The sequence below is a fragment of the Myotis brandtii genome, unplaced genomic scaffold (assembly GCF_000412655.1).
Source record: "Myotis brandtii unplaced genomic scaffold, ASM41265v1 scaffold389, whole genome shotgun sequence".
Lineage (NCBI taxonomy): Eukaryota > Metazoa > Chordata > Mammalia > Chiroptera > Vespertilionidae > Myotis > Myotis brandtii.
This window is the reverse complement of record NW_005364914.1, coordinates 1116832-1137266: the sequence shown is the minus strand read 5'-3', so window position 1 is coordinate 1137266 and position 20435 is coordinate 1116832.

Genomic DNA, 20435 nt, shown 5'->3' with positions numbered 1-20435 from the left:
AATACAGCTTAGCCGCAGTGTAGTTTTCAACAGAGAGTAATACGAGAGAACAGCAGAAAAGCTGGCTAAGGCCAGAATTGGAAATTTGTTCAACAAGGACCAGGAGGACCTTGTTATTAAAACATTAGACAGTGAGTGGAATGGAAAACATCTCTGTGCTAGGATTCATGAGGACACCTAGCCTCCGCACTAACCAGTCATGGTTCCTTGGGGAAAACCCCTTGGCTCTCGGTCTATGTCTTCATCTTTAACAAATAAATTATTGAATCACTGAGTCCTCTTTCCATTTAAATATTCTAAGGCTCTGTGTGGGAGTCTCTTCTACATCATTCCAAATAAGCATGAATCTAGTCTCTGCATGAGTCCATCAACTGACAGGAAGCTAACTCTTCTTTGGGCAACCAATTCAGCAGAACAGGCAGGCACAGTTAACGGATAGGATGCTTTTGTTCACGGTGAGCTGAAATCTGCTTTTCCATAATCTACTCTGTTCAAAGATTAAAATTCTGGAGTAGCTCTGTCCAACAGATCTTTCTGCATGGATGAAATATGCTATACCTGCTCTGCTCAACTCAGTAACCACTAGCCACATGCAGCCACTGGGCACTTGAAGAGTTGGCTACTCTGACCGGAAAACTGAATTTTGTATTCTATTTCATTTTAACTTGTGGCCACATGTGGCCAGTAGCTACAGTGTTGGACCTCTAGCTCTAAGCAACCCAGAATAAATGTATCCCTTCCAGGTGACAGCTCCTCCAATATGGATGATAGTTCACTACTGACATGTCTCTCAGGCTCTTCTTTTCCTATCTAGCTAACCATGCTAGGATTTCCTAACCATTGTTCACATGGCATGTTTCGTAACCCCACATTCTTACTGACACATTCTAATTGACTCACTCAGCTGAGGTCCATGATGGTTTCCAGAAACTATGGAATGCATTGAATTTACATGTAAATCTGTTATGTATACATGTGCATATTTGATGAGACAGCTTCCATGGTTGCCTTCAGGTTCTCAAAGGAATTCCTGACCCCGACATGGGAGGGCTAGGGTAAGAGGGGAAGATAAAAGAAAATAGAACACAATGAGTATTAAAGTCAGCTCTGAAACATCACATTATGTAACTATTCAGAGGCTGAGATGAAAGCAGATCTTAGGACCCCCTAGTGCCCAGCCTTAGCTCTATTTCAATACCATCAATGTATTTTCACATGGAAGTTGCCTTAATTTCTTTCTAAAACACAGCCCATCATTCTTTGTCTATAAACATGGTAACATGTAATTTTTATAAATCTACATGTCATATAAAACTAGGTTATTTTCAAGAGAACTATGGTGGAAAGTATTTTTTAAAAGCATTCTTTAACACCAGAAAAGAAAAAATACACGACGTAGCTCATTCAAAATCTTTGGATACTTATTTTTTATTTTTTTTCCCCGACTGGCATGACAATGTAAAAAAAAAATGGAAAATGCACTTCAAAACCCTTTTTGCAGAATGTTAAAGATATCTGTGATTCCCTTGGTTCAGATCTTGCTGCCTCCATATAGAAGGGAATCTTCTGAAAAGATTTTTGAATTCTGAATAAATTCATCATACTAAATCAGGACTTACAGTCTGTCAGGTAATCTAGCCTCTATTGGCCTAAATCAAAACATCACAGCCTCGCCAGTGTTCATCCTATTTTTAAAGAACTCCAGGAAAGATCTTTCCATTACCCCTTAAATAGCAATTCATTCCAATGTCATTCAATAAAAGACCTGGTGTAATATAACGCTAAAATAATTTTGCAGATAGCATATTGCCTTTTCAAGATATTTATCAACTAAATGTGCATCATCTACTTGGACAGTTGTGGCTTCTCTTTCTATCATCCTAATTTAATGTAGGCATTAAAATTACATAAGACCCTGTGGCATATTGAATATTCAAGTCTACAGTTTTCCTAGATTCCAGAGTTTAAAGGCAGTCTTTCTTTTTCCTCTCTCTTCATTTCTTTTTCTCTGTTTTTTAAGCAAGCAATTACAGTGGCTACAATATAAAAAATTCTAAACAAACAAAAAAGAATGCCCCAACTTTACATTGCCCTGGACCTGTAAGGTTACTTTTTAAATGTTTCAATCTATCTCTTTGCAATTAGATCTTTATGCACATATTTTAGAACATTTACTTTTGCATTTCCAGTTCTAAAGAAAGAAATCACCAGGACACATGAACAAAAGTCTCTCTAAATCATCCTGAATGGCAGAACCTGGAGTCAGTCTGACTGGAGTCTGGAGTACTCTTAGGAAATATGCTGTGAATGCCTAAGTACAACTCTCTCACACACAGACTCACTCTCTCTCTCCTCTTCTCCTCTCCTCCTCTCCTCCTCCCTTCTTCCCCTCTTCCCCGCTTCCTCTCTCTCTCTCTCTCTCTCTCTCTCCTATTTGACTGCTAAAGACCAAACACATAATCTGGCCCATCTCATTACCTACAGCGCTGCCTCCCTGTGCCACATCCCCATGACTCCCCCTGGCCCCCATCAGATCACCAGAATTCTTTCTAACTCATCTCTTTATTCCACCCTTGACCTCTTTTAAGTGAGATCATATTACTCATCAACATGTCCCAAATGCTTCCCATATCACTCAAAGAAAAAGCTAAAAGCCTTACATGCCCCACAAAACTGGTCTTTAATCAAATGTCACCTTCTCCATAAGCAATCCATTCAAATCTCAATCCCTACTCCTCAAACACACACACACAGTTCTTACCTCCTCACGTGCTTCACTATTCTTCCTTAGTACTTGTAACTTATAACAGATCATAGACTTTACTTATTCATCTTACTTGTTGACCTATTTATCTAGTATCTCCCCCATCTAGAATGTAAGCTTAATGAAGGCAGGGATTTGAACATCTAGAACACTGCCTAGCATTCGGTGAGTAAGTAGTTGGTGCATAAATTTAATGAAAAGGTTACTACACGGGATGAAGTGAAAATTCAAATCTTCATTTAAATACTGGCATATTTTAAAAATAGAAATATAATTTTATGATAAAGTAATCAAAATGCTCATTAAACAAAATCAAAGTAAAGTCTTAGCAGGGTGTCTAGCACATAGTAAGCACTCAACAAATGTTTGCTATTATTGATCTTTTATTGCACACTCTCCTTGGGATAAATTCTTGGAAGTGCAATTGCTGATCATAGAGAGAGGCTTATATATTAAGTCCCTAATAAGGCTAATCTTCAGGGTCCCTCATTTGCTATAGCCTCTTACAAGACATGTAAAGGGTCTTCAAAATATCTTCACATGGCCATGTATTTTTGTAAATTTTGTACAAATAAAATATTTTAACTGCATCTGTTATGAATGCTTCTGCCTTCCACTCATCCAGCTTACCATTAGATGGAGTGGCTATAAAGCAGCCATGGACATTTTTGGAATCCAGTAAGGATAAATCGAGTAGAGAATTATATTTTAATTTAGTTTAGTGGCTGTTACGTATGGACTTTGAAGTAAGTTCCAAAGATAGTTAGTGATAGCTATTGCAGACAGGAATACTCCCATGGCCCATCATTTCAATGCACCCTCCAGATGCCAGAGGTCATATTACAATGAGAATGCCTCTTGCCAAGCCTGGTACCAGAAGTAAGTGGGTGGTAGGAGAGGAACAAGATTTGATATGTATAGAGCCAGGAGCTCATCTGTAGAAAATTATTCCAATCATCAGGTATCTAAAATTGTAAGCAAAAATTCAATTCCATTTTCATCAGTGCCTAGACCAAATGGAAGTAATCTATCAGGATTAAACTCAATAATGAAGTATATCAAATTATAAACACAACAAACCTGTAGCAGCACAGCAAACAGCAAATATGTATGCATGTGCACTGTCAAGTTTTATGCATGCTAACTATTAATAATAAAAAGAAATTTCTGCCCTAGCCAGTTTGGCCCAAAAACTGAAGGGTCCCAGGTTCAATTCCAGTCAAGGGCCTAGATTGCAGGCTCTATCCCCCGCCCTGGTCCGGGCCGTGCATGTGGGAGGCAACCAATCAATGTGTCTTTTTCATATCAATGTTTCTCTCCCTCCCTCTCTCTCACTCTCTCTTTCTCTCTTTCCCCCTTCCACTCTCTCTAAAAATCAATAGAAAAATATCCATCTACCATGTTAGAAGTCTTAATTATCTTTCCTGTGCCTTTGCAGAAAATAATACAAAATCATTATCATATGAAAAGACAAAAAGTAATCAAAATAACATAATAAATAAAATATAGATGAATGTCAGGAAGTTAATTACTAAAAATGTTCATAAACACTAGGTACATTTCATTCAAAGGTGAAACCAGAGACCAATTAGGAGGCTCTTCCAATGATCCAGGAGAGACAGGTGGAAGTTTAGGGCAGGGCACCAGTAGTAGAGGTGGAGAGAAGTTGCAAATACATCTTGGTCTCTAGTAGTCAACAGACATATATGGAGCTGCATTCTGAGACAGTCATAGCAAAGCTGTTATGAGTCAAGGCCTGAAGCCAGTCTGACTCAAGTTTGCCACTTAGAGATGGACTCTGTGACATTATAGTATTTACCAATTTTATAAAAATTTGTTATATATTTTCCCTAATTAAAACAATCTATTTACTTTCACATCCAATTTTGTATTATAATATTTTTTAAAAGACCTTCTCCGCCCCCCCCTCCCCCAAATAAATGCATAAGGTCTGTATCCACAAGCCCTGTGTCTGCCCCTGGTCATAGAGCAGTGATGGCAAACCTATGACACACGTGTCAGAGGTGACATGCAAACTCATTTTTTTGGTTAATTTTTCTTTGTTAAATGGCATTTAAATATATAAAATAAATATCAAAAATATAAATCTTTGCTTTACTATGGTTGCAAATATCAAAAAATTTCTATATGTGACATGGCACCAGAGTTAAGTTAGGGTTTTTCAAAATGCTGACACACCGAGCTCAAAAGGTTCACCATCACTGTCATAGAGTATATGCATTTGAAGTTTTAATCCAAGCTGCCTAATTTCCCACTGGAAAAATTATACCAATTGATAATCCTGGTTTCTTTAAACTTCATTAATATTATCATTTTTCTAAATTTGGCCAATCTGATAAAGTTTTAATTTGTGAATCTTTGATTTCTAGAGATGCTGAACATACTTCCACAAATATATTGCACATTTAGAAATCTTTCCCTATAGACTACCTCATCCAGTCATTTTCCATTTTTTCTACTAGAAATGTGGTCTTTGTAACTTGCCTGACACACAAATAAATGCTCACTAAATGTCAATTATTGTTACTACTAGAGGCCCGGTGCACAAAATTTGTGCACTGGAGCGGGGGATCCCTCAGCCAGTCTGGGACCCCTTGGGGGATGTCCGCCCGCTGGCTTAGGCCCTATACCCCCAGGGATCAGGCCTAAACCGGCAGTCAGACATCCCTCTCACAGTCCGGGACACCTCACTCCTTACCGCCCGCCCGCAGCAGAGGCGGGAGAGGCTCCCACCACTGCCGCTGTGCTCGCCAGCCATGAGCCCAGCTTCTGGCTGAGCAGTGCTCCCCCTGTGGGAGCACACTGACCACCAGGGGGCAGCTTCTGCATTGAGCGTCTGCCCCCTGGTGGTTAGTGTGTGTCATAGTGACCAGTCGTTCTGCTGTTTGGTTGATCTGCATATTAGGGTTTTATTATATAGGATGTGTGTATTTATACCACGTATCTTGCACATATATTCCAGTTAAGCCTTTTAGCTCTATATGCCATGTTTCCAACTAAAAAATAAGTTCTCGATAGGCAGAAAAAGTTCTTGCTGGGAAGACATATTATACTATGCCATATATTTTATTTTTTATATCCTCCACCTAGCACAGAACCACAGTATTTTAAATAAGTGATACTTGAAACAAAATCTAAATTGCTTAGCCCAATACCACCACCATTTCTTCTTAGTTTGAACAGCTAAGTTCATTCAATAAATAGGAGTTAAATACAAATGCCGTACTGGATATGTCACGTCTTGCCAAGAGACTATTCCAGCCCTGGCTGGGTGGCTCTGATGGCTGGAGCATTGTCTGGTACACCAAAAAAAATTGTGGGTTCAATTCCCAGTCAGGGCACATACCCAGGTTGCAGGTTCAATCCCCATTTGGGGTGCATATGGAAGACAACCAATTGATGATTCTCTCTCATGTCAATGTTTCTCTTTCTCCCTTCCTCTCTCTAAGATCAATAATAACATATCTTCAGGTGAGAATTAAAAGAGAGAGAGAATATTCCATTGTCTTGCTTTAAATGAACACCTACTCCTCTTGAGCTCTTCTCTACTTCCTCCATAATTTCTTAGTCTTTCTTTTTTTTTAAATATATTTTATTGATTTTTTTACAGAGAGGAAGGGAGAGAGATAGAGAGTTAGAAACATCGATCAGCTGCCTCCTGCACATCTCCTACTGGGGATGTGCCCGCAAACCAAGGTACATGCCCTTGACCGGAATTGAACCTGGGACCTTTCAGTCCGCAGGCCAACGCTCTATCCACTGAGCCAAACCAGTCAGGGCAGTCTTTCTTTTTTGTTGGATTCCTAAGACTAACATACATACATACATACATTCCAGTCTATGAACCCTGGAGCTAATTAAAATTTGAGGAACAAATTCTGTTTTTTGAATTGAATATAAATTTTAGCTAATTCTGACACCCTGTATGGCCTTTGAACCCACTTATATGATTGAAAATACAATTTTAGAAACAGTTGCAAATTGCTCCTTATAAGGAATATTAATGGACAGCTCCCAGAGAAAGAGTCCTCAATTTTGGTTCAATTATGAAAAAAACAAAATATAAACATTAGCATTCCCAAGTATGCTATGTTCAAGATCAGGTCAAAGTTTCATTAATATCTATCAGCAAGCCTGTAAAATTTAAATTCCTTCAAGGATAAAATTATCTTTAAAAATTCTGAATGTTCGTTAAGTTCTATACCTTTTTAACCTTTTCTAATGTAACAAAAATGTAACAGAAAAGTACATAGCTTGATGAATTTTCACAAAATGAAAACTCTTAAGTCATCAGCCCACAGATTATGAAATAGCACTACTAGACCATGCCTACTCCAACTCACTACTTCTCTCCAAAGTACACCAATATCTTGACTTTCGACGCCATAGATTAATGTTGCCTATGATTGAATGCCACATAAATGGGAATCATCCAATATATCCTTTTTTTATGTGGCTTCTTTTTTTCTCATAATCATGTCTTTTCGTGCAACAATAATAGCACAAACACTCAAGTTTTGTAATATATCACTAAAGAATGCTTTCCATCAGTCATTATAATTAGTTCCAGAGTTAGGAATAGTTTTTAAATAAAGTTTTATATTTTAGACTTGTAATCCAAATCCAGAAATTATCTCAACAGAAGTTAATATACCAATTCTACCTTAGAGGATATTAGGATGATTTTTTTGACAGGATAAAGTACAAATTCACACATATAAAAGTGGAACTATCTTTTATTGTACCAAAAATCCCATATAATAAAAGGCTAAATATGCAAATTGTCCCCTCAGGAGTTCGACTGACCAGGAGTTCGACTGACCAGGAGTTCGACTGACCAGCAGTTCGACTGCTCGCTATGACATGTGCTGACCACCAGGGGGTGACATGGAACAAAGGAAGGCCCCAGCTGGCAGCTGGCAGCCAGGGGAAGGAAGGCCCTGATTGGCCCTGATCACTGGCCAGGACTAGGGACCTTACTTGTGCACAAATTTCATGCACCGGGCCTCTAGTGTAATAATAAAGCACTTCTACAGAAATAGTTTTGAATTGTAGATCAAATCCGTGCATACATATATAGCAAAATCACATAATTTTTTTCAATTTCTTTATTGGTTAAGATATTACAAATGTGTCCTCATCCCCCCATTACCCCCCAACCTTCCCCCCACACACTCATCCCCCTGTTGTCCATGTCCATTGGTTTGGCTTATATGCATGCATACAAGTCCTTTGGTTGATCTCTTCCCCTTACCCCCACCCTCCCCTACTTTCCCTCTGGGGATTGATAGTCTGATCGCTGTTTCTCTGTCTTTGGATCTGTCCCTGTTCATCAGTCTATGTAGTTCTCTATATTCCACAAATGAGTGAGATCATGTGGTATTTATCTTTCTCTGATTTACCTATTTTTGACCATGTAATTTGAAATAGCCACTCTCCCCCATCAGCCTGTGTCTCCGGTAATTACGTTAACAGCTCCAGTCTTCCTCAAACTGGTCCTATTTCTCCCAAGGAGGCAATGCTACTGTCTGAATGGTAGTGCCACATGCATCACGCTTCAGCACCCCTGTCTTTCATCTGTCTCAGACCAGCTGTTTTCTTTTTCCAAAACATTAAATGTTACTAGATTAAAGACCCCAAAAAGGGTATTTGTCTCAAAAGCTAAGATTAAAAAGTAAACAAAAATAACTAAAGAAACAACTTTAAAACTTTTTTTAAAAATACTGCATTTCTACCAAATTGTTCATTTTTCTCTTGTGCAATGACATTTTCTTTTACTTGATCTCACTTCTAACCAAGTCCACTCGTAAATTGCAGGCAGCTAAGCCTTTGAAAATTTTATCTGCAGTGTTCAGGATCCACAGGGACAAATGGCAAAGTGGTCGAGCGTGACCAGGCCACAGCTCAAGCCCACAGAAGCCAGCCAAACTCTACGCCTTGGGCAACATGCCTCAACTCTCTGTGCTAGGTCAGGGACTTTACACCATCTGGGTTGTTGCCCCAGGATATATGATTTACTAAACCCGCTGTGATCCCATGTGTGACTCTTTCCAAAGAATTTAATAGAAAATACACTACTATTCCAATAAATTACAAGCATTTTGATCCCCATGACCCTACTTAAGGATTCACACAACAAACCCAAACCATGAAGCTTCCCTTCTATTTAAAAAAATAAAACAAACAAACAAAAGCCAAACAACCTGTCATCTTGCAAGTACCACTAGATAATTTTGGGATTACTTTTAAATGGCTTAATACATTTTGGGAAGGTTGAAAGAAACTCAATGAGTGGACCCAGAATTGAAAGTGACTTGCTAACCTAATTTATATGGCAACGTATTAGACAACACTGAAACCCTATAGCTCCTGTCTTCGTGAACTCAGGAAAACTTCGAACGCTTCATAGGGCTCCAAATTTCAATTTGGGACTTGGACTGAATTTTGATTAGAGAATTATTTCTGTCTCCCAAAAAGATCTGTATCTGTACCTATGAATGTGAGTGTGTTCTTACTTGGAATGTGACCTTATTTGGAAATAGGATCTATGAAGATGTAATCAAATTAAAATGAAGTCATTACAGTAAGCCCTAACCCAATATGACTGGAGTCCTTGTAGGAGGGCAATGGCACAGTGCCATGTGATAACAGAGGCAGAGACTGGATTGGTGCACCAGCAAGCCAAGGAATACCAAGGATCGTCAGCCAACATAAGAAGCAGAAAAAGGCAAGAGAGAATTCTACCCAGACTCTCACAGGGAGGATGGCCCTGCTGTCACCGTGATTTTGGACTTCTAACCCCAGAACTTTGAGAGAATAGGTTTATGTTGTTTTCTACCCGCTCCCCACCCCTCCAGCTTGCAGTGCTTTGTTGTGGCAGCCCTAGGAAATGAATAGACACTATGCTGAGTATATTAACTAGAGTGCCAGCAAGGCTTCTATAGTTCTCCTTCTTCTACAAAACCCCACGCTGCCAAATCAGAATACTCACAATCTAGCATAAGTCACTAAATTTGCTCAATTCTCAGTTCTCTATGATGAGATAAAACACTAAAAAAAGTTCATCAATTTGCTTTGGAGAAAGTACTTTATACTCATATTTGAAGGCGAGTGAGTGGCATTCTAGAAATCCACACTTCAAACAACAACAACAGCTAACACACACTGAGTGCTTCCCACGGGCCCGGCGTACGCCTAAGAATTCAAACCCGTGAAATATTATTAACTTTATTATACAAATAAGAAAACTGAGACAAGAAGAAATTTGCTTGCCCAAGATCACATAATTAGAAAGCAGCAGAACCACCATCTGACAGCCCCGGCAGCCTGACTCCGGAGCCTTTCTTCACGAGCAAGCAACGGTGACTCTATTACCGTTCTTAGCCTGAAGTTTTGACCATTCAGCTTATCCCTGTTACTGTTTCTACTCAACGCCTTTCCTCTTCCTCCATTCTTCCTGCCTTGTTCTCCATTACGTTGTTTTGGACATGGGCCAAATTACCACTAGGCAATGTAAAGGACCCTTGCAAGGAGAGCTGAGTCCTTTCTGCAAATGTGCTGTTTCCTACTTTTCCGAGGGCAGAGAGGTTAAGTATTTTGATTTAAAAGGCCTTCTATTCCAATTGAATCATAGTAAACAAGGCTCCTATTTATGTCAACCAAGCACTTGAAGCAGAGAAGGTGACAAAGTCAGCAAGTCTTCCTCTCACATACTTAATGTGCATAATCTCTAATCAGGAGTTGGCTATGCAGTAGAGTGCTTTTCCCAATGATCTGCAAGCTGAAGGTGGTCTCTACCTCTTTCTGAATATCCTTAAAATTGAGTGCTTCTTATGTTTGTCAGAAACCAGCTTCTATTATGATTTGTGTGCAAGTGTTACTTCCCATTTAGCAGTATAAATTCCTCATATCAAAACTACATTGCATGTCTGTCTCCCCCACATCAACTTTCTTGGTGCTTGCATAAAGCAGGCCCTCAAAATACATTTGTTGAATGAATAAAGGGATAAATATATTATGATCATACTATTAGGCAGTGGCTCTACTGATGCTAAATTCTAGACATAGATTATTCTATCCATTGAAAGCAACATAAAGAAAATTCACCTAAAAAATTAATTCTTATCTGTTAGCAAAAGTATAACTTAGATTTAAAGTTGAAAAGCAGAAAATAAAAATACTAATCTGTGCGGCAAGGTCCTGCGATAACTTTAGCCAAAGACAGGTTAAGAAGATAAAGTCCTCATCAGTGTGGCTCAGTTGGTTGGGCATCGCATCGTCCCATGCACCAAGGAGTCACCAGTTTAATTCCCGATTTGATCCAGTCAGGGCGCCCACAGGAGGCAACCAATCGATGTTTCTCTCTTTAACTCTCCCTCTCTCTTCCTTTCTCTTTAAAATAAATAAAAACATATTTTTAAAAAAAGATAAACAAAAAACCTATATTTTTTTCAAAGATGAAGGAAGCACATACTTTGACTGGTGCAGGTATTCTACCACTATATTTTCAGGAAAGACTCAGCTCTGCTATACACAGGTTCTTTACCTTTGCCTAGATGGTAAGATGGCCTATTTAAAAAGATAATAATCCTGTGACTTTGTTGAGAAAATAGAAGGTCAAAAATTTAACTCATTCATTTGATAACTGGCAGGACTCAAATCCAGTCCCTTCTATCTACAAACTCTTCATAGTAGCAATGCTATCTGCCCATCCAATATCCATTTCTTCTTCCTGATTTTGTGTGTGATGGTAATATCCCCATTAAAAAGTACTTAACCTCTAGGATGGCTCCAATTGATTCCCGCCTTATTGTGCTTGTATAATCCCTTCCCATTGAATGTGGATTGGACCTAGTGACACTTCTAGTAAATAGAACAGAGCAAAAGTAATGTAATGTCACTTCCAAAAGTACTTTTAAAAGACTAGGGCTTCCATTTTGGACTACCCACCCTCACTTCCTTGTTCATTCTGAGGGAAGCAAATGGCCATGGTGTAACCTGACCTGGGGAGAGGTCCTCATGACAAGGAACAGTGAAAGTTTGGCCAACCACCAGTAAGGAACTGAGACTATCAGTCCAACAACCCATCCGAGATTGAATCCTGCCAACAAACACCTGAGTACACTCAGAAGTGATTTCTCTCCCAGTCAAGTCTTCACATGAAACCACAGCCCCAATGACACCTTGACTGCAGCCTTGTGAGATGAGACAGAGGCACCCACCTAAGCCTTTGTGTCCTGACCCACAGAAACTGAGGTAATAAATGTGGCTTCAGTTTCTAAGGTAGGATAATTTATCATGTTAGATAACTAACACCATTCCTTTGGAGTTGGTGGGGCTCCATGACCTGAGATATAAGCAGAAGTCAATGAACAGAACTTCTAGAAAAGCTCCTGCTTTCTTAACAAACAGGGAAAAACTCAGTTCTCATGAGCTTTTGGCACTTTTCCCATTCTACCTTTCAAGAATGTAGGTTTGATGCCTGAGGTTGGAGCCATCATCTTGGAACCATGGGCACAAAACCTAAATGCTGAGGAAAGGCAGAGAAAAAAGAGGGGAAGAACCTGGATCCTTTATGGCATCATCATGGAGCTGCCTTTCTATCCAGACAGATGTGTTGAAGTGCTTTGTTCTCATAAAATGCACTATAAATATAAGGCACCCTTATTATTTTTATTTTAAGAACTCAAAATATTATTAACATTTAATGACAAGACTAGGTATAATATTACTGACAATAAATTCATATGCTTAAATAACTTTAACTCTTAGCAATATTTTAAAAAAATGTATTAATAAGTTTTTGAAAACTAAAATAAATTATTTGTAGGTAATTATTTTAACAACTATGTCATAACAAAGTTTTTGTATTTATGTAGCTCAACAATAAAACCCATATGGAGTCTTAACTCTCTCACCTATGCTGTATGTAAATTTGATTGAGTTGTATCTATGTTTTCAAAATAATTCACGAAACATCTGAAATACAAGCCCAATAAGTAACAAATTAAATTTAATGCTTATTCTTCATCAGGCAATATCATCAATTGTCACTTATAGGGCATTGTGCATGAAGTGTATGCCCTTGGCTGCTGCTATCAAGGGGAAAGTATCATGGTGGCTATGTTTTTGAACAATGGGATATCTATTTTCAAATAAGACTCCAGGCAGGAAGCACATCTTCCCACCAAGGGAGATTTAAAACCCACCTTCTATCTTTGCAGCACACAGAAGACACAGATTACAGCAAAGAAAGCACAGATGAGGATGGTCGGGTTAGAGATACAGCATTACTGGTATGTGACCACAGCCAGCAATTTGCAGAACAAACTCAAGAGAAGCAAAGCCACACTTAAAAATCCACAGATAAATCAAGCCTGTAGCCTATACTTAAGACTATATTTCAAGAGCATAAGTAAAGAAGAAGACATAGCTATGAGACTACAACAAAAAGTAGGCAAAAGCCTAGGGAGGATCTAATCTAGACCAAAATTATTTCCATGTCCCCACTGGTTAAAGACTCTCACTGGGGCTCTTTACTGAGAAGAGACCTGGGACTAATATAAAAAAAAATTGTATAGTATATTTATCATATTTAAGAACATATAGAAAACTATGGGATAGTCATAATCAATTGTGGGATCAAATGCTCTCAACAAATCCTTGAATTGTCTTCATAAAGCATCAGAATTATAATGATGCTAACAGTACCTAACATTTATTGAGTATTTACTATGTGCCAAGTTTTGTTCTAAGTGCTTTACACATACTTACTCTTTTAATTTCACAATTCTGAGTTAAGTGTATTAGTATCATTCCCAATTTACAAGTGAAGAACCCAAGCAACTTGCCCATAAAGTATAAGGTGATATAGCGGTGTAGAAAGTCTCACTCTCAACCACTACACTAAAAATATATCCAGATGTTATCTGTTGACTACAACAAGGACTCTGGCTATTAGAGTCAAGCTATTATTGTCTATTGTGAACAAATTAAGTAAGCAGCACCAGTTACAGAAGTTTAATTAACAAGACATTTAATTCTGAGTATGTTAGTCATGTGTTCTGGTTATCTACTGCTGTGAAATAAATGATCTCAAACTATCCCAGACTTAGAGGTTTAAAATTACAACAATCATTTTATTTTGCCCATGAACCTGCAATCCGGGCAGGATGTATCTTTGCTCCACATAGTGTCAACCAGGGTGGCCGAAAGGTTTGTTGGGGCAGAGAGTGACTCTATGCCTGTAGATTGGAATCATCTGAAAACTCACTCCGTCCTATAGTTGGCAGCCAGCTGCCAGGCAGGGTGGTCAGCGTGGGTGGTCAGCAAGCATACCTGCACATTTCCTTACAGCATGTTGGCTGGAACCCAAGAGTAAACATGCCAAAATAATAAGGTAAAAGTATATGGCCTTTTTATGCCTTAGCTTCAGAAGTCACATGCTATCACTGTTGATCAAGGCAATCACAAACTTGGCTACGGTTCAAAGAAGATATAGACCCCACCACTCGATGGAAAGAGTGCTGATGTCATGTGGTAACACAGCTTGCAGTAGAAGATATGTGGTGGCAGCCATCTTTGGAAAATATAACCTGTCACAACAAGGCAATTATAGCTTTTCAAAAGCTAAGAATAATGGACCTATACAGTAAATAAAGAAATTAAATAAGTGAAGTCAACAGCATCCTACTTAAATGCTTCATGTGTTATTTTAAACATAAAGTTTTCACTGTTTAAATTTCCTTCTAGTATAGAGCTCAAAGACATTTCAATTTACAACTTAGTTGTATGTGATGCAATTTCAACTTCCTGGGGACCAAATTTGAGGTTAAATCACTCTACCAATGTGACTAGTTGGGGAAATAAAGATTGATATTGTGAAAGATCAGAATTTTTCTACTATGATATTAAACTGGAAAAGTGAGAACTGCCACTCAGGCTGTCAAAGAAAAAGTGTCAATTTCAGTAACACCTACTACCTCTGAATCATTTCATCCTGCCCTAAAAAAAAAGGACTGCAAATCAAAATCTCAATTCACTTTACCCAAGAGGTCATGTCATTTGTAGCTCCTTCACTCAAGACACTAGAAAACAACTCCATCACTATAATTCATGTGCCTCTGGGTCAATGATCAGCAACAGTTACTGATTTCATTCTGATTACAAGTGCTCAGTGTTGCTGTGTCTAAAATTCAGGGCCATCTTTTTCAATGTGCTATGTAATTTTTTTCTTCATCATCACTTTCAGCCCTGAGATATACTGTTCTGCAGCCGACGTGCCCTTCCCCCAACTGACCTAAATCTTATACATTACTTAACTCAATCAGAGATCTTGATTTCTGTACTCCCTCTGAATACACGTCTGCAATCCGTGCAAGAGATACACTTGTGTTAGCAAAATTCTTATCTGAAAATGATTTGGAGACCTGGAAATTCTAAGAAGCTCAGAGACACCATGTAAATGTAAAGAGATAATATACAAGAGTTCTCTCTATTTGGGGTCTGTTAGGGAAGTAAAGGGTTCAGCAAGAGTATTTCAACCTTCTGGGTTAAAAGCTTAAAAGGGGTCAGAAGAAGGTGAAATAAATTGGAATAAAGTTGAACTTTTGGATGTTTCCAGGAAAAAATAAGGAATAAGAACCTAGGGGGCAAGATATAAAGGTGAGCAGGTGGGGAAAAGGAGAAACATGATTTATTGTCTCCCCTTACCTGGCTGTAAGTTCTGTGAAAACAAGGGTGATTGTTGGTTTGTTCACTGTAATATCTCCAGTGCCTAGAACAGTACCTGACAGATCATTGGTCTGTTCACTGTAATACCTCCAGCGCCCAGAACAGTACCCGATAGGTAGATGTTCAACCAGTACTTGTTGAGTGAATGATGATATTGATAGCGAGTAGTAATCCTCAAGATAAAATACAATGAGAGATGGGAATCCCTGAGTTGATTCTTTTGATAAACCTGTGTTTTCAACCTTTGCCCTCTTATCAAACTACTCTTTCTCTCTCCCTCCTCACACGTCTCAGCCAGAGTAGGATGCTAACCTTCTCCCCCACATGGAGAGCTCAAGTGGAGAGTTGTGTCTCCCATTACTGATGTAAAGGAATATCTGCCAACATCTATTCACTGGCACAACAGGTCAGCTTTGCAGTCCAACAGCAAGTATCCTCACCTTCTACAAAAGAGCATTACCTGGAGCCTGGGCTTTTAATAGCATGCTAAGCTGACTTTCCACTTACAGGGTCAAAAGGTCACAGTGTAGTCACCAAAGAGTGGTACTTAGACATCTTCCACTCTCACTGAAAATGAGTGAGGAAGAGGTTTCTTCTTAAAGTTTTCTTCTTAGAACACATCCTCATTCAACTGCCATTTCTCTGCCCATCTTGACAACCACTATTGCCTTCAGAAATGCCCCGTCAATAGCACAACATGAGCACAAGGCCATGAGATAGGCTTTATCTCTTCCTTATGCACTGGGTAAATCTGCCTTGATTTCCAAGCCTGCTTCAGTCACTAAGTCCAAGTCACTTAACCCCAATGCTCAGCTTAATTTATAAAACGAGAGGTCAGGAATAAAGAAACTTAACGGTTTCTTCTAGTCACAAATTCTTCAAATCAAAAAGTAATTAAGAAAGGAGTCCAAACAATAATCTTTCTGATGGTGTGAAATAATGGGGCTAGTTAATTCTTTCTCGTAATCTAATGGTGCCCCTTATTTCTTTGACCAATAAATAACCAAATGCTCACTAGGCACTCACTACAAGCATAGCACTGCACTATTCGGATGTTCCAGAACTTGTATTTGTGAATGGTATCTGCTTGAGTTTTGATCCATGTTTTGGGAATTTCAGGTTCTTGTTCCAAATTCTGATAAATTGTATGATTTGTTCATTTACCAGTTCTTTGAGAGATAGTTAAGAAGCTAGGAGCATATTGATTAACTCCCAATAAAGAAAGATTCATTTGACTACTTTATAATGGGAGGTTAAGATTAGCATTTGATATTTGCTTAACTTTATGGACTACAATAATGGATAGACAAGCTAACTAGTGATCAGAACTTTCATTTACAAATGTTTCAGAAACTAAATGTCATCATAACTACCAGTGGCTGAGCACTTCCTATGGACCAGTGCTTTATATTCCACCTTCAAGACAACCCTCTAAGAAATGGATTTAGTCCCACAGAACAGACAACAAAAGAGGTAACAGGTTTTAAAAGATTGTACAGTGAGTCACAATTCCTGACTCTAAAGCTGTCATTCCCAAAGGTCATAGGCAATTTCCTACCAACATTCTAATTTTCTAAATTTCTGTTCATCAGATTCTCTTGTGCAAACAGCTTCACAATTAAAACGCAAACTTATCCAATGGACAGTCTGTTCTTGGTTGTTACTCTGAGTAGCCAGTTGCTGCGCAGTATGGGAAATTTTTACTGAATGAATGCAGTTTTTGCCTTGTTGATAGCATCAAATTTGAGAGTTATCACAGTGAGGATCAGTGTGTCCTTGGGAGAGAGCCATGGTCATAGAAATTGCTTCTTCCCCAAGCAATTAACGGGGTGTCTGGTCTGTTCGCCTTCAGGGTTTGGAGTAAGACCCATCTGTTCGTGCCCTTAAACAAATGGCCTGACGGTGAAATTGTCTTCAGTTCCTCAGATGAATACATCTAAATAGGTTATTAATTGTCCTTAAACAGAAAACCTTTATCTCATGTTTAGAAACCTTTTTTTTTAAAGCCTCATATATTCAGATTAAACTGTAATGTTTCTAAAGTTAAGCTTCAAATTGCCTTTGGAACAATAATAAACAATGTCACTAGAGAAGGAAGAAAAATAATGGAAGATAGTAGTTTGTTAGTGGGAAATGGAATCCCTAGCTCCAACACAACCTGGCTGACAGCACCAAAACCTTTAATGGAATTTCAGTTACAACCAGAGAAACAAATACAATCAGCTGTGTAGACTGTTGCACTGTGGGAGGCAGGGAAGAAAAGAGTAAATGATTTCAAAGGAATTACAAATTCCAAGGGAAATGATAAAACTGCAAATGTACAGTTAGATGTTATTCAATACAATTTCATTGGATTAATATAAATGGAAATATTACTGCAAGTTATAAGATCATTATATTATGCCTATTCCTGACTAACAATATATTAAATATATCAGTTGGGGCAAAAGTAGGTTTACAGTTGTTCATAACAATTAAATGATACAAGAATAAACTCTGTGTTTCGCATACTCACAAGTGTAATCCTACTTTTGACCCACCCTGTATTTTATTAAAAGGCATGGCCCATGATAAAGGTAAAGGAAATACTGCCTCAAATTCTAAAAAGTTAGAAACCTAGGAAGATGAGAATTGTGGCTTCAATTCCAAACTAGGGAGAATAAGGCATTGTCACAACCGACAGGGGGAGAAAAAAATTTTCTTCCACATAACAGAGTCAGGAGATATCAAGGAGTTATATAAAATAACATCAAGGGTCAAAGTAAAATATGGATTTATTAGTCAAAATATGTTATTAATTTATTTAAATAATTATTATTTCTGAGTGAATGTGTACAGGAAAACATGAAGACAGCTTGGGCACAACCAATTTCAATAATGGGCAATATATTCACAAATTCATATTATGAGATTCAGAGGATTTATTAATAGCAATGTTGAAATGCAGCCAGCTAGATATCTAATGGTAATATAAAAGCTGTGCAAAAACAATTTAATTCAACCCAAAAATATACTGAGTGGTAATAAGTATATTTTAATCTATATTAATGATGTCAATGAGAACACTGGGGTTTGTCAACCTGAACCATTTTTCAACTTTCTAGAATGTATTCAGCCACAGCCCATCTCAATTTGGATTCTAGTTTAACAACAATAATGGGAGCTCTTTGCCTTAATTTCAGCTCTTTCATGAAAGAGAAAATGCTTTCACAGAACAGGACACATTCAAACACCTTTCAAAATATGATTTAAATAGACAGGAATGTCGTGGTAGCGCTGAGATACTTTCAACTGTCTTCAAATTTCCAAGAATGTTGTGGGTATGTTTTATTTAATAGGCATAGGCTGCACTCCATTAAATCCCATCCACATTCCACACTGAGCACTGTGGTTTGCTAATGCAGATATTCAGGGACAACTGCAGAAACATCATTCATGTTCATCAAAATCTGCACATTTCTTTCAAAACTGAATTTATTCTCAGTGTGCTGCACCATTCTTAAAGAAGCAATAATGCTATTGATTTTAAGACAACTCAGTAACAGGACATGAATAAGCATGCTGCATTGGGCAACCACATTTCTCACTGGAAGCTTACTACCTGCACCCTAAGCAATAATTTTAAGGTGTTTGAAAAATCTTTGTTGCTGTTTAGCTTTTTAATACAAATTCAACTTCAGTGTGTCAATTTAGAGAGAAGTGCAACCAAGCAGGCAGTTGACTCAGAGACCTTTAAATACCACCAAGTCCTGATTAAACTGCTTGTTAAATGTATTCAACAAATGTTTAAAATAAGACGTGTTATAAACTAACCAGACTGAACACAGATCTATAGAACATTCCACCTAACAACAGCAGAATACACATTCTTCTCTCGTGCACATAGAACATTCTCCAGGATAGATCATATGGTAGGCCATAAAATAAGCCTACAAATATATATTTAAAAGAACTGAAATTCTACAATGGATGTTTTCTGGCCACAGTAGAATAAAAGTAAAAATCAATAACGAAGAAATTTAGAAAAATCACGAATATGTAGAATTTTTTAAAAGCACTTATAAATAACCAATAGATCAAAAAAGCAAAGAAAATACATAGAAATACGTTCAAATGAAAATACAACGTACCCAAACTTACAAGATGCAGCAACATCAGTACTTAGAGGGACATGTATAGCTAGAAATGTCTATATCAAAAAGAAGAAACATTTCAAATCGCTAACCTAACTTCCCACTTTAAGATACTGGAAAAAGAAAGGTAAACTATACCAATGGCAAGCAGAATGAAGAAAATAATAAAGATTATTATTTTTTAATAACCCCAAATTAATTTTTAAAACTACTAAAAATGACATAGAAAAAAATCAATAAAACCAAAGTTGTGTGTTTGAAAATATCAAAAAAAATTTGCAAACTTTTGCTAGATTGGTCAAGAAAAAAGACTCAAATTACTAAAAATTAAGAATGAAAGAAAGGCCATTACTTCCAACTTTATAGAAATAAAAGGATTATAAAGGAATACTATAAAAAACTGTATGCCAACAAGTTATATAATCTAGATGAAATGAACAATTTCTTAGAACACTGATTCAATAAGAAATAAAAACTCTGAATAGACTTAAAACAAGTATGCATATTGTATTAGTGCTTTTAAAACCTCCCACAAAGAAAGACCCAGGCCCAAATGGCTTCACTAGTAAATTTTATCACACACTTTAAGAAGAGGAAGAAGAAGAAAAAGGTAAAGATAAAAATTATGAACAACAAAGTGACAACAAATACATATCTATCAACAAGTGAATCTAAAAATCAAGTGAATAAAAAATCTGACGAACAGAATAAATTGGTGAATATAATAGAATCAGGGGTATAGAAAGGGAGTGGACTGACAATTCTCGGGGGTAAGATGGTGTGGG